At 43.7% G+C, this 12402-nt stretch overlaps 1 protein-coding gene across 3 annotated transcripts in view; it reads left to right on the forward strand.

Annotated features, from left to right (window-relative positions):
* Positions 1-12402, forward strand: part of LOC309855559 (polyprenol dehydrogenase-like) — a 209327-nt gene that overhangs the window by 158727 nt on the left and 38198 nt on the right. The window contains exon 9 of one of the 3 annotated variants that reach the window (XR_014306861.1): positions 10460-10842. The exons of the other annotated variants lie outside the window; for them this stretch is intronic. The gene's annotated coding sequence lies outside the window, so the exon portion shown is untranslated. Of the gene's footprint in view, positions 1-10459; positions 10843-12402 lie in introns of those variants that run through there. 3 annotated transcript variants of the gene reach the window in all.

The following is a 12402-nucleotide window of genomic DNA, read 5'->3' on the forward strand; positions in this document are numbered from 1 at the left end:
TTGGTAGGACAGGCAGGGAAGTGACACAGCAGTTATAGACCCACAGAGGTTTATAACTGCTCCTGCAGAGCAGGTCCTGGGTCCATACATCCCAAAGCTGCCTGTGAGTTTGAACAAAGGCTCTTTGCCTCAAACAGCACCCTAGGAAAGCAGAGGGAACCTCTGACAGCAGAAGTTAAGAGGGAGGGACGGGTTTGGAAAGAGAAAGTGGATTTTGTCGTGAATTCACGGCATTTGAAGGGGACGTCCAAATGTCAACGCTTGGACTTGGTTTTATACTGTGCATGTCACAAGGTGTTTCAGGGTTTGTATGTGTGCACGCATATGTGAAAGTGTGCCTGGATGTGTGGACACCTTGTGCATGTGTGCCATGCTTTGTGCATTTATGTTAATGAGGGTGTGTGCGTGCATGGACGTGTGCACGAGTGTGTACGTGCACATGCCCATATGAATGTGTGTGTGTGAGTCTGAATGGCTGTGCATGGTGAAATGCATGTGTGCGCACCATACATGCATGCGTTTATATGCACATGTGTACAAGCATGTGTGAATATGATGAGTAAATGTACCTGTGTAGGTGTGTATCCTGCATGTATGCATTTATATGCATAAACGTGCATGTGTGTGTGTGAATGAGTGCACAAGTGTGTGATGTGTATTCATGATCAAATGTGTGAGCGAGCAATACACGCATGTGTTCCTATGCATATGTGTGCACACATGTATGTCTAGATGATTATGTGTGCAGGTGTGTACATTACATGTGCAGGTGTGTGCGTTTCTGTGCATATATATGTATACACATGTGAATGTGTGATGTGTGAGAGATATGTGTGCATTTCTGTGCACAGTGTGCACGCATGCATGTCTACACAGTTACGGGGGCAGGTGTGTGCGCATGAGTGTGTGAATGGCTTGCATGATTAAATGCATGTGTGTGCACACATACATGCATGCGTTTATATCCACATGTGTACAAGTGTGTGTGAATATGAGTAAATGTATCTGTGTAGGTCTGTTCTGCATGTATGCGTTTATATGCATAAATGTGCATGTGTGTGTGATTGAGTGCACAAATGTATGATGTGTGTAAGAAACGCGTGTGCATTCCTCTGCACACATGTGCATGCACGTATGTCTAGATGGTTATATGTGCAGGTGTGTCCTTCATGTATGCGTTTCTGTGCACATATATGCATGCACGTGTGAATGTGTGATGTGTGTGAGTTGTGTGTGCATTTCTATGCACACGTGTGCATGTGTGTGTGTCTACACAGTTATGTGTGAAGGTGTGTACTTCATGTGTGTGTTTCTGTGCACATTTATGCATGCGTGTGTGGGTGTGTGTGCATGTGTGTGTGCGTGCCTTGTGCGTGTGTGCCCTGCATGTACGCCTTTATGTTCACGTGTGTGTGAGTGGGTGTGCCTGCGTGAGAGTAGATACTGAGAAAACAGAGCTCCGTGAAGGCTCAGGAAGGCAGTTTGAAGGCACAGTTGCACAGAACCTAGGAACTCCAAAAGGAGCCACTTCCCAGGTCTCTAACATCCAACTTGTAGACAGCTTGGGAGTTGAAAGCCACTAGGTTCTTTCCAGGTGGGTGGTGACGGATCAAGATGGTCTAGATAGTTACATGTGCAGGGGTGTGCTTCATATATGCGTTTCTGCACACATGTATGCACACGTGTGTGAGTGTGTGTTACGTGTGTGAGAGGCGTGTGTGCATTTCTATGCACACGTGTGCATGCATGTGTGTCTACATGGTTGTGTGTGCAGGTGTGTACACTGAGTGTCTCGCTTGCCATTTCCCTCTTTGGCTTTCACATCCGACTACTGTGCTGCTGGCTTGAACCCTGCTCTGGTATCAGAGGCTGTGACATGTCACATCAAACACCCAAGCCCGTTTCCCGCAGGCAGGACTGCCACGGGTCCCGAACCCCAGCGTCATTGCTTTGTCACCACTCAGTGACATCCGTAGTGAGTCAGAGCTAAGCATGTTGTGAACTTGAAGATTTCAAGTTCAAAAAACAACCACCAAAAAATGTCCGACGTGTTTGGACGCAATGATTTGTCATTCAAAACTTTTCTCTTTTTCTTGATTAGTCTTTAAAAACACAAAGCATGTATGGGATAGTACGAAGCGAAGGGTTTGTGTTTACCTTAAAAGATAACTTTGGAAGGATTTTAGATACTGAAGGTCAGAAGTTAGCAACCTCTGTGTAGAGGACCAGGCAGTGGACGTTTAAGGTTTTCTAGGCAAGAAAGTCTTTGTTGCAACTCCCCAGTGCTACTCGTTCAGAGAAATGGCCGTGGACAGTGGGTAAAGGCATGCACCTGCCCGTGTGCCAATAAAACGTGATTTACAAAAGCCTGGGCACCGTAGTTTACCGACACTCACTTTGGTGGGTCTAGCAAGACACCAATTCCCAACCTCTTCCTATAGGATAGAAATGACTCTCTGACCCACTGGGAACACTGACCACTGTAGACTTCAAGCTGAGTGTCTCCAAAACAGAAGCTTCCCGGGACCTGAGGGATCTATCTCGAGGGAGGTCTTACCACTCCTGTGGGGTAGGGGAAACCTGCTTCCCGTCACTGGCACCACACCTGGCTCCCGGCTTCCATCTAGCAGCCTCACTACTGTACCCCATCCTACCAAGATACCCAGAGCTTTCAGTCTCTCTATTCAGTGGGAAGTCCTACCACAGAGAAAATTCCATTTGCCTTTGGATTTTATCAACTTGTTTTTTTTTCTTTTTTTCTTTTTTTTTTTTCCTTTTCCTATTTCAAGACCACAAGATGGGGACTTTGTATTTTCCCATGTATTAGCAAGTTAAAGTTTTAACATGATCATGCATTTTCCCCGGAAGCTTGGAGGCCCTTGAGAGGCAGGGAGTGAGCAACGTTAGGGCAGTGAGCCAGGCCAATGTTGCTCCCCAGGGCCCTGTGCTCATGTGAGGTCAATGAAGATGGATTTTGCTCCATTGTTCTTCACTACAAGGAAGTCTGGCCCCAGGGCACATCCAGCAGATTGTGACGTCCTTATACTAATCTATTAGCTGACTCTCTGCTCCCAGTTCCACTTCCCTGTAAATCTCATCCCCTTGCTGCCCCTTATCCACTCTGTCCCCCAAGCAAGGGAGGAAAGGAAGTCAGGGAAGGCCTTCTCTTAGGTAGGAGTGAAGGGCAGAGCAAGAGAAGCAGACCTCACTTAACATAATGCAGGAACCATCTCCTGTCATTCTGTAGTGAACCATGGAAACTATAGCCTATACACTTAATAAAGGGTCCACCATGGCTCCCAAGGGCCCTGGTGAACTTAGGGTTTGGGTGCTCCGAGTGTTGGTCAGTGGGCTGGGCTGGGAGTGAGGCATAGTCCCAGAGCTCATGGTTTCTGGTGGGACACAGCCTTGTCTACCTTCCCAGGTATGCTTACTATTACTTTCTGCATCAGTCAGGGTCTCCAGAGAAACACAAAGAAAAAAGGATAGATAGGTAGGTAGGTAGGTAGATAGATAGATAGATAGATAGATAGATATGATGTAAGGATGGATGTGTGGATGGATGGATGGATGGATGGATGGATGGATGGATGGATGGAGGATGGATGGATGGTTGGATGGATGGTTGTATGTATGGATGGATGGATGGTTGGATGGATGGATGGATGGATGGATGGATAGATGGTTGGATGTATGGATGGATGGTTGGATGGATGGATGTATGTATGGATGGATGGATGGTTGGATGGATGGTTGGATGGATGGATGGATGGATGGTTGGATGGATGGTTGGATGGATGGATGGATGGATGGATGGTTGGATGGATGGATGTATGGATGGATAGATGGTTGGATGTATGGATGGATGGTTGGATGGATGGATGTATGGATGGATGGATGGATGGTTGGATGGATGGATGGATGGATGGTTGGATGGATGGTTGGATGGATATGATAGATAGATGATAGAGAGATAGATAGATAGATAGATAGATAGATAGATAGATAGATATCCAGATAGATATGATGTAAGGATGAGTGGATCGATGAATGGTTGGTTGGATGGTTGGATAGATATGATAGATAGATGCCAAGATAGATACAGAGGGGTTTATTTGAAAGAATTGGTTCAAGATTGTTTCAAAATTGGCAAATCCGAGATCTGCAAGGTAGACCAGCAGGGTGGAGACCCAGGGAAGAAATGATGCTATAATGTGACTATTAAGTCCATCTCCTGGCATAATTCTTTCTCCTCTGGGGGCCTTAGCCTTTTCCTATCAAGACTGACAACCAGAAGGCCACCTACATTATAGAAGATCATCTGCTTTACTGAAAGCCTACTGATTTAAATGTTAATCTCATGTAAAAAAAAAATATGTATACAGTCACATCTAGACTAGGGTTAGGTCAAAAAATAAAAATTAAGAAAAAAATATGGGCTACACAATTGAGCCAGTTCGACACATAACATTCTCCATCACACTTTCTACGTGTGTCCTGGGGCAAAAAATATTGTGCTGCATTGTAAGGTGCTTGGAACTTCAGACTTGAAAGAGTCTTTATTTCCTCCAAATTGTGAATGCAGAACTCAAACTAGCAAGCATTTGATTAAATTTCTATAAAATATTGATGTATGTTCTCTGCAACTAATTATTATTCTATTTACGACAGTCACACACATCCACACACGTATAGTTCACATGTAAAGATCCAGGTACCCAGTTAATTCTTATCAGAACTAACGGATGTAAAATGCTCCCCAAAATGCATTCAGCAAAAAAGTGTGTGTGAATATACACACATATATGAATATATGTATATAGTGTGTTATGCAATATACGCATATGTTAAAAATGTTACTATGTATATATATGAAATAAATATACATACACAGATATGCATAACTCATAGATAGATGAGTTAAATTGTATATCCCCCAAAATAAGTCTATATTATAACTGCTGGTACCAGTAATAGATACCACTATCTATTTTTGAAATAGGGTCTTTGCAGATATAATTAATTAGGTAAGGATTGAGATGAAGTCCATCTCATTAGAGTGGGCCCTAAGGTACCTAAGGACAGGTGTTCTTATAAGAGATAGAAGAGGAGAGACAGAGACACAAAGAAGCCACCTGAAGACAGAGGCAGAGATGGGAGGGATGTGGCCACAAGCCCAGGGATGCTTGGAACCCCAGAATCTGGAAGAAGCAGGGAGGACCCTCCCCTCGGAGCCTCTGGAGGGAGCTCCCTTCCCCACCTGGATCTCAGTGGTTCTGCCCCGCCTGGATCTCAGTGGTCCTGCCCCGCCTGGATCTAACTGGTCCTGCCCTTCCTGGATCTCAGACTTCTGGTCTACAGAGCTGGGAAGAGAATTCATATCATTGTAAGTCCCTATTTTGTGGTAATTTTTTATGGCCACCACCAGTAATATATACATTAGGTAGGTTGTGTGTGTGTGTTATATTGGATAAGGCAGTATTTTAAGTAATTCTTGGTGGGGCATTTCCAGGAGAAGAGAGTCTTCTGGTGTGGTTAGGAGACCCAGATTTGAATCCTCAACTCTGCCATTGGCCAGCCAGGTGGACAAGAGGAGGTTGCCCCTCAGGAAAGTGGAAAATACTTGTGCTTGGGATCCTGACAAGGGTGAATGAAGTAAAGATTCATTTGGAGAACCACACTGAGTTAAACTGGAAGAAGTAGAACAGGTGTCAGATTAGACACTAGACCAAGAAATTGAAATCATCCTACAGATAATGGAGAGGAGCCAACATGTTTTTTTCTTCTCTATTTTATGATTTTTTTTTTTTTCAGGTAACCAACATGTTTTTGGTTCAGGTAATGGAGAGGAGCCAACATGTTCTTTTCTTCTCTATTTTATGATTTTTATTATTTTTTTGGGGGGGAACCAACATGTTTTTGGTTCAGGTAATGGAGAGGAGCCAACATGTTCTTTTCTTCTCTATTTTATGATTTTTATTTTTTTTTGGGGGGGGGGGAACCAACATGTTTTTGGTTCAGGTAATGGAGAGGAGCCAACATGTTCTTTTCTTCTCTATTTTATGATTTTTATTTTTTTTTTCAGGTAACCAACATGTTTTTGGTTCAGGTAGCCAATGTGATTTCAAATAAGGCAATGATGGGATCAAATCTACGTTTCAGAAAACACGTCTTGGTTTTTTCCCCCTTGGCTCCTATCTCATTGTGTCAGAGAGGGAAGGAAAGGTCATTGACGTCAACAGGTGGTGGTCAGTGCGTTTCTAACATGGTACATTCACTTGGGCGTCTACTCATCCATTCTGACATGTTCAGGTGTGGAGACTCCAAAATGTGATGTTCACAAAGCTACTGAGGAATGACCAAACCCACACTGTTTAGTAAAATGTCTAAAGTCATGGTCTCTTTATTCATTTCAGCAGACTTTGGACACACTTGAGAAGGGGTATATGTGTTTCTGGTCTTGCAGTTTGATGAGACCCCCATGCTTCCAGAAGTTGGGACCTTCCCCACTCCGCTTCTCCAATCTACCTTTGCGTCACCTTTACTTTTGTTTCCTATCTTTCTTTCTTTCTCAAATTGTCCTTGATCCCAACAGAGAGCAATACCCTGGTAATGCTTTTCTGTTTCCCACTGTCAGGACTGAAGAATGTTCCCCAACCAGACACCAGACATATCTAATATCCCCGGGGACTTGGGTTTCGCATGACTGGGTATTTCGTTTGCTTTAAACACACACAGACTCTCTCTCTCTCTTTCTGCTCCCTGTTGTGATTACAAGGATAATTCCTGAAGCCATCTCTGTCTCCGAATAAAGGCTTGCTCCTTCCTGTGTTTACATTTTCATGGTTACCTAATATCACGTATTCTCAAGAAAATCATATGACATTCTCTCTGAAGACAGCTAACATCTCATTTTGCCAGCAGATTTTTAGACACTTTTGGAAATGCATCAAACAAAACTGCTTCTGGGGAGAACAGCAGAGATGTTTTATATATGCTGACAGCTCTGGGCTCCTTTGAGGACTTTTCTGCCCATCAGACTGTTTCCAAGGAGAGGGTTTCATTTCCGTGATGGAACAAAATAACTGGATATCTCTGAACAGAAACAGAGTCTGCTGCTGTCTCCTCATAGAGTCCTGAAATCTACTGAAATTGTTTACTTCCGCTCTTCATTTCCGTAGATAAATAAATTTCATCCCCTTTGGGAGAAACGGTCATTGTATTTGTAACACAACATAAAGCGTGGTGCGTACGCTTACTTTTCAAAAATGAAATCAATAACCTTAGAACAGGGTCAGATGTTTTCCCGTTTACCTAGTTCAGTGTCCTTTAAATGTGGGCTTCAGAAGGGAAATTTGTTCATAGGGCTTGAGACTTTCTGGGGACACTATGTTGTCCAAATCCTGAACGTTCGTCGTTGCACATTACAGAGAAATCTTAACGTGCACGGGGCAGCACTAAGTTAGGACTGAGTCCATCTGAGCTAGAATAAGGTGGAAGAAATTTACTTTGGGATCTATATTTTCATCATCATCAGCCACGAGCATGTGAATTACCATAATGTTTTCAATAGGGCATCATGTCTAATTAGCGTACAATTTTTCAAGTAGTATAATGTCCAACCAACATTTTTTTAAAGATTTTATTTTCAAGTAATCTCTATTCCCAGTTGCAATTGGATAAGCTCGAACTCACAACCTCAAGATCGTGGGTCACATGCTTCACCAATGGAGCCAGCCAAACACTGTACCAATGAATCAGTGAGATACTTTTAAGTTCCATCCACATTGTGTACGTATTCTGCTGTGTGAACATAACATATGTGGTTATCTGTTCCCCCATTGGTGGACATTTGGACCATGTCTGCTGTTTGATTATTGTGAGTCATCCTAACATCAACATCGAATCTTGCCATCAACATCTGCGTGCAGGTTTTTCTAGAACTCTATCAGTTTCCGTTACTTTGGGCTCTATGCCTGGAGTGGAATTGGTAAGTCATATCATAATTCAATCTTGAATTTTTTGAGAAACTCCCACACTCCCTCCTCGGCCCCAGTGTGACTGTATTGCTTTACCTTCGGACCAGCAACATAGGAAGATTCTCATTTCTTTGTGTCCTCACCAACACATATTGTTGTCTTTTTTTTTTAATTTTTTTTATTAACATATAGTGTATTATTAGCCCCAGGGGTACAGGTCTGTGGAGTCATCAGGTTTACACACATCACAGCACTCACCAGAGCTGTCCATATGCAACCACTCTGGTTGTCCATAACCCATATCCATATGTCCAGTGTCCATAACCCAACCCCCCTCTCCCGAGCCCTCTCCCCTCCGGCAACCCTCAGTTTGTTTTGTGAGATTAAGAGTCACTTATGGTTTGTCTCCCTCCCAATCCCATCTTGTTTCATTGATTCTTCTCCTACCCACTTAAGCCCCCATGTTGCATCACCACTTCCTCATATCAGGGAGATCATATGATAGTTGTCTTTCTCTGCTTGACTTATTTCGCTAAGCATGATACGCTCTAGTTCCATCCATGTTGTCGCAAATGGCAAGATTTCATTTCTTTTGATGGCTGCATAGTATTCCATTGTGTATATATACCACATCTTCTTGATCCATTCATCTGTGGATGGACATCTAGGTTCTTTCCATAGTTTGGCTACTGTGGACATTGCTGCTATAAAATTGGGGTTCACATGCCCCTTTGGACCACTACATTTGTATCTTAGGGTAAATACCCAGTACTGCGATTGCTGGGTCATAGGGTCGCTCTATTTTCAACCTTTTGAGGCTCCTCCATGGTGTTTTCCAGAGTGGTTGCCTATGGTTGTCTTTTTGATTAAACCCGCGCTGTCGTGTATGTGAAGTGCTGACTCATATGGGTTTTATGTACGTTTCCCGGATGGCTAATGATGTTGAACATTTTTTTCAAATGCTTATTGGCTCTTTTTTTTTTTCTTTTTTTGGCCTGGAAAGTGAAACACTTCTATGGTTGCAGTGGTCTTCTTGTGTCCAAATTCCCGGGGAGCACATCGGATTAGCTGTGATGTCATTGACACTCACTCCTGTTATAAGAGTCTAGAGAATTCTGCGTAGTGTTGGGCTTTCTGGCATGTAGGTAACCCTAATGTGTGTGTGAAAAGTGACTTAATCCCCAAATGATCATAGCAAAGGGTTCATACTCAACAAACTTCGGAGGAAATTAGGGTGAAGAGCACATGAACAGTGGAGGGCTTGGGATCCAGTTCTTACATTACCTTTCACCATGACCACTTTCTATTGTCTTATTTCCTTATCTGGTAAATGGGAACTATTTTATCACCTTATGGGGTTTTTTGAAGATTGAAGTCATCAAGGGTTTGTTGAGCATCTGTTACATGCTACTTGGGCAAAAAACAACCAAAGGTACTTGCCCTCATTTTGCTTATGACTAGCAGGGGATAGTGACCAGTAAGCATCCTAGTTACATAGTATTATGCAAAAATAGTAAATAGAGAAAGCGAACAGACTCTAGGGAAAAAAAAAAAAACATAGACCAGTTGAAAGATCATGCGTCATAGAGTAGGGTACCATTTGCATAATTAAATAAATGGCCAAGCTCAGTCTAACTGAAAAGATAAAATTGTATGAAGTCAAGGATGCGGAAGTCTGGACTGTGAGAATCGGACATGTAGTAAAGGATCCAAATCTATTGGTAGCCTTCATCATCATCCTCGTCATCAGTCACGATCACCAACAGCATCACCACCATGACCATTGCCAACAGCATCAACATCATCCCCATCATCACCACCATTGCCAACACCATCCGCATGATGACCATCATCAACACCATCACCAACAGTATCAGAAGCACCATCACCATCATCACGACCACCACCCTCGTGTACACCTTCAGAATCACCACCACATGAGCCACCAGATGGAGGCTCCTAAGCTACCCAGGGACCGCTCAGATCTTTAGCATCATGGAGGATACACCCAAGTGAAAAAAAAAAAAAATACCAGTAGAAACAGCTACAGTACTACATGAGCTATAAAGCATTGGGTAAGACTATTTTATCCTGTTCTATATTAAAAAAATCTTTGCAGCTGATAGTGCTGCCTTTAATCCGAGGCAGCAGCTGAAAACCCAGAAAGCGTCCAGAAATTCTAGGCACACAGCAGCATATTATGTGTGCAGTTGCTCGATCCGCTGCCTGGGGCTTGTCCTGTCTGAGTTCTAACACCCACATTCATTAGGTAGGGATTGAGACAGTGGGTCAGACTCAGCAACACTACCCAGCCCTCCCACAGGGTGCCCTCTCTCCTTAACAGGTACATCAAAAGCTCATTTCCTAAGGCCACCAAGCAGCCCTCAGGTGATAGACACTTTGAAGAAAGCAGTAGAGGACATGTACCCTTCATTCATTGTTTAGACTCAAAGTCCAATTTAATTCTCCCTGTCGCCCAGCCGCAGAGCTCTGCTGAGCAGTTGGACAACGTTCCTGAGTTTGAATACAAGCTCAGCCATACATAAAGTGGAGATGATCATATGGACCTCATCGTGCCTCAGTGAAGGTCAAAGAGAAGAAGGCAAGCCACGTACAGTGCAACACTTCTATGCAGGGATTCTTTGGAAAAGGCTGTTGATTTATGTAAAATGAAGGTGGCCGTTGAGACATTCCGAATGCATGAGCTTTGCCTTTCCACCCAGAAAATATGAGGCAGGCATGTTATTTTCTCTGTCGTCTACTGGCTTCATCATTAACTGGATGTAATACATCCCTGGAAAGTCACACTACAATATGGTGGCCAATGGAAACCAGTATTCTAAATTTGCATAAAATACCTTTGGTCTACAGGTTGTCCTAAATGCGTCAATGGTTTGTCTTGGCTTTACGACGTCTGGACACATACATACTCAGTAGATTCGAGAAACAATACCAGATCTAAGGGGAGAGCAGGTATTTCTCCAGACAGTGCTAAAGACACCTTCAATGCCCTGCTCTGGCCATTCTGATTTCAAATCTTTTGGTAATTTTTTAAATTGTTCTTTTTATTATTTTTATTATTTCTGTGCTACTAAGTGCATTCCCATGTGTGTCGTCATTCCCACCATCTGTCCCCAATATTATTTTCATCTTGCAAAACTGAAACTCAGGACCCATTAAACAATACCCATGCCCCCTTGTCCACAACCTGCTACTGGCTTTTTTTTTTTTTTTTTTTAATGTTTGAGTGATCTATGGATGGCTACTGTGATGGTCTACGTGGGAGCCTGACTGGATGGGACCTGGAGCCAAAGGGCGGTCCCCCTCTGTTGCCAATCCTCTCTGAATTGGAGACCCACCAGGGACCATTTATCTCCGTGACCCAGGCTGGAGCCCAGCTGTCCCTCCCAAGACGCTGGTCACTAAGAGGCCAAACAAACAAGAAGGAGAGGGTCAAGAGACCTTGGCCCAACCGCACCCTCAATGAATGTAGAGTTCTTCATCCTTGACATTACAATCAACTATGGAATCCATCTCAAGAGGGGTGAGTAGAAATGCAAAGGAGCCGAGGACGGATGTGCTCTGGGGCTCCTGGTGGAAGCCCCATTTTTATAAATAAAGAAGGAAGGGAGGGCTTACGTCTTCCACACTCTAGAAGTTTCTCATCATGGTATGAATGGCATTTCCTCTGCCTGGACACACATCTGACACCTTCTCCCACCTCCGCTTGGTGAGGGTACATGATGCTTCTTGTTTTGTAGTCCTTGACTTCCGTATGAATGCTTGAGCTGCTACAACAAATTACCACAGATGGGCAACTTCAACAACAGACCTTTATTCCTCATGGTCCTGGAAGCAGGGAGTCTGAGATCCAGGTGGGGCTAAGAGAGAAATCTGAGATCCAGGTGGGGCCAAGGCTGGTTTCTTGTGAGATCTCTCTCCTTGGTGTGTAGACACTGTCATGTCCCTGTGTCCTCCTATGGCTGTCCTTCTCTGCCTGTCTGGGACCTCCTCTCCTCCTCTTCTAAGAACACCTGTCCTATGGGATCAGGGCCCACTCTAGTGACCTCATTTTACCTTAATTCCTTCTTTAAAGACCCCATCTCCGAATATAGCCCCATTCTGAGGCACTGGGGAATAGGGCTTCAACACAGAAATCATAGGGGACATAATTCAGCCCAGGATAGTTGGTGACTCTATGTAAGAAGACCAGACTCCAAGGCACATCCTATTTCTTTCACTTGCCCCTCAGCATGCTGCATTTAATTGGTGTCTCATAAACTTGTGTTGTTGCTCAATGAATGTACTCAGTGAAGCATTTCAACACCCAGCTGAGAATTGTAGCTGCTGAGGCATTTCAACACCCACCTGCATACAAGGCGTGGAAGTGAGACCATAGACCCAAACGAATGCCTTGGTCAAG

Source organism: Mustela nivalis (genome assembly GCF_964662115.1).
Source record: "Mustela nivalis genome assembly, chromosome: X".
In the NCBI taxonomy this organism is placed as follows: domain Eukaryota; kingdom Metazoa; phylum Chordata; class Mammalia; order Carnivora; family Mustelidae; genus Mustela; species Mustela nivalis.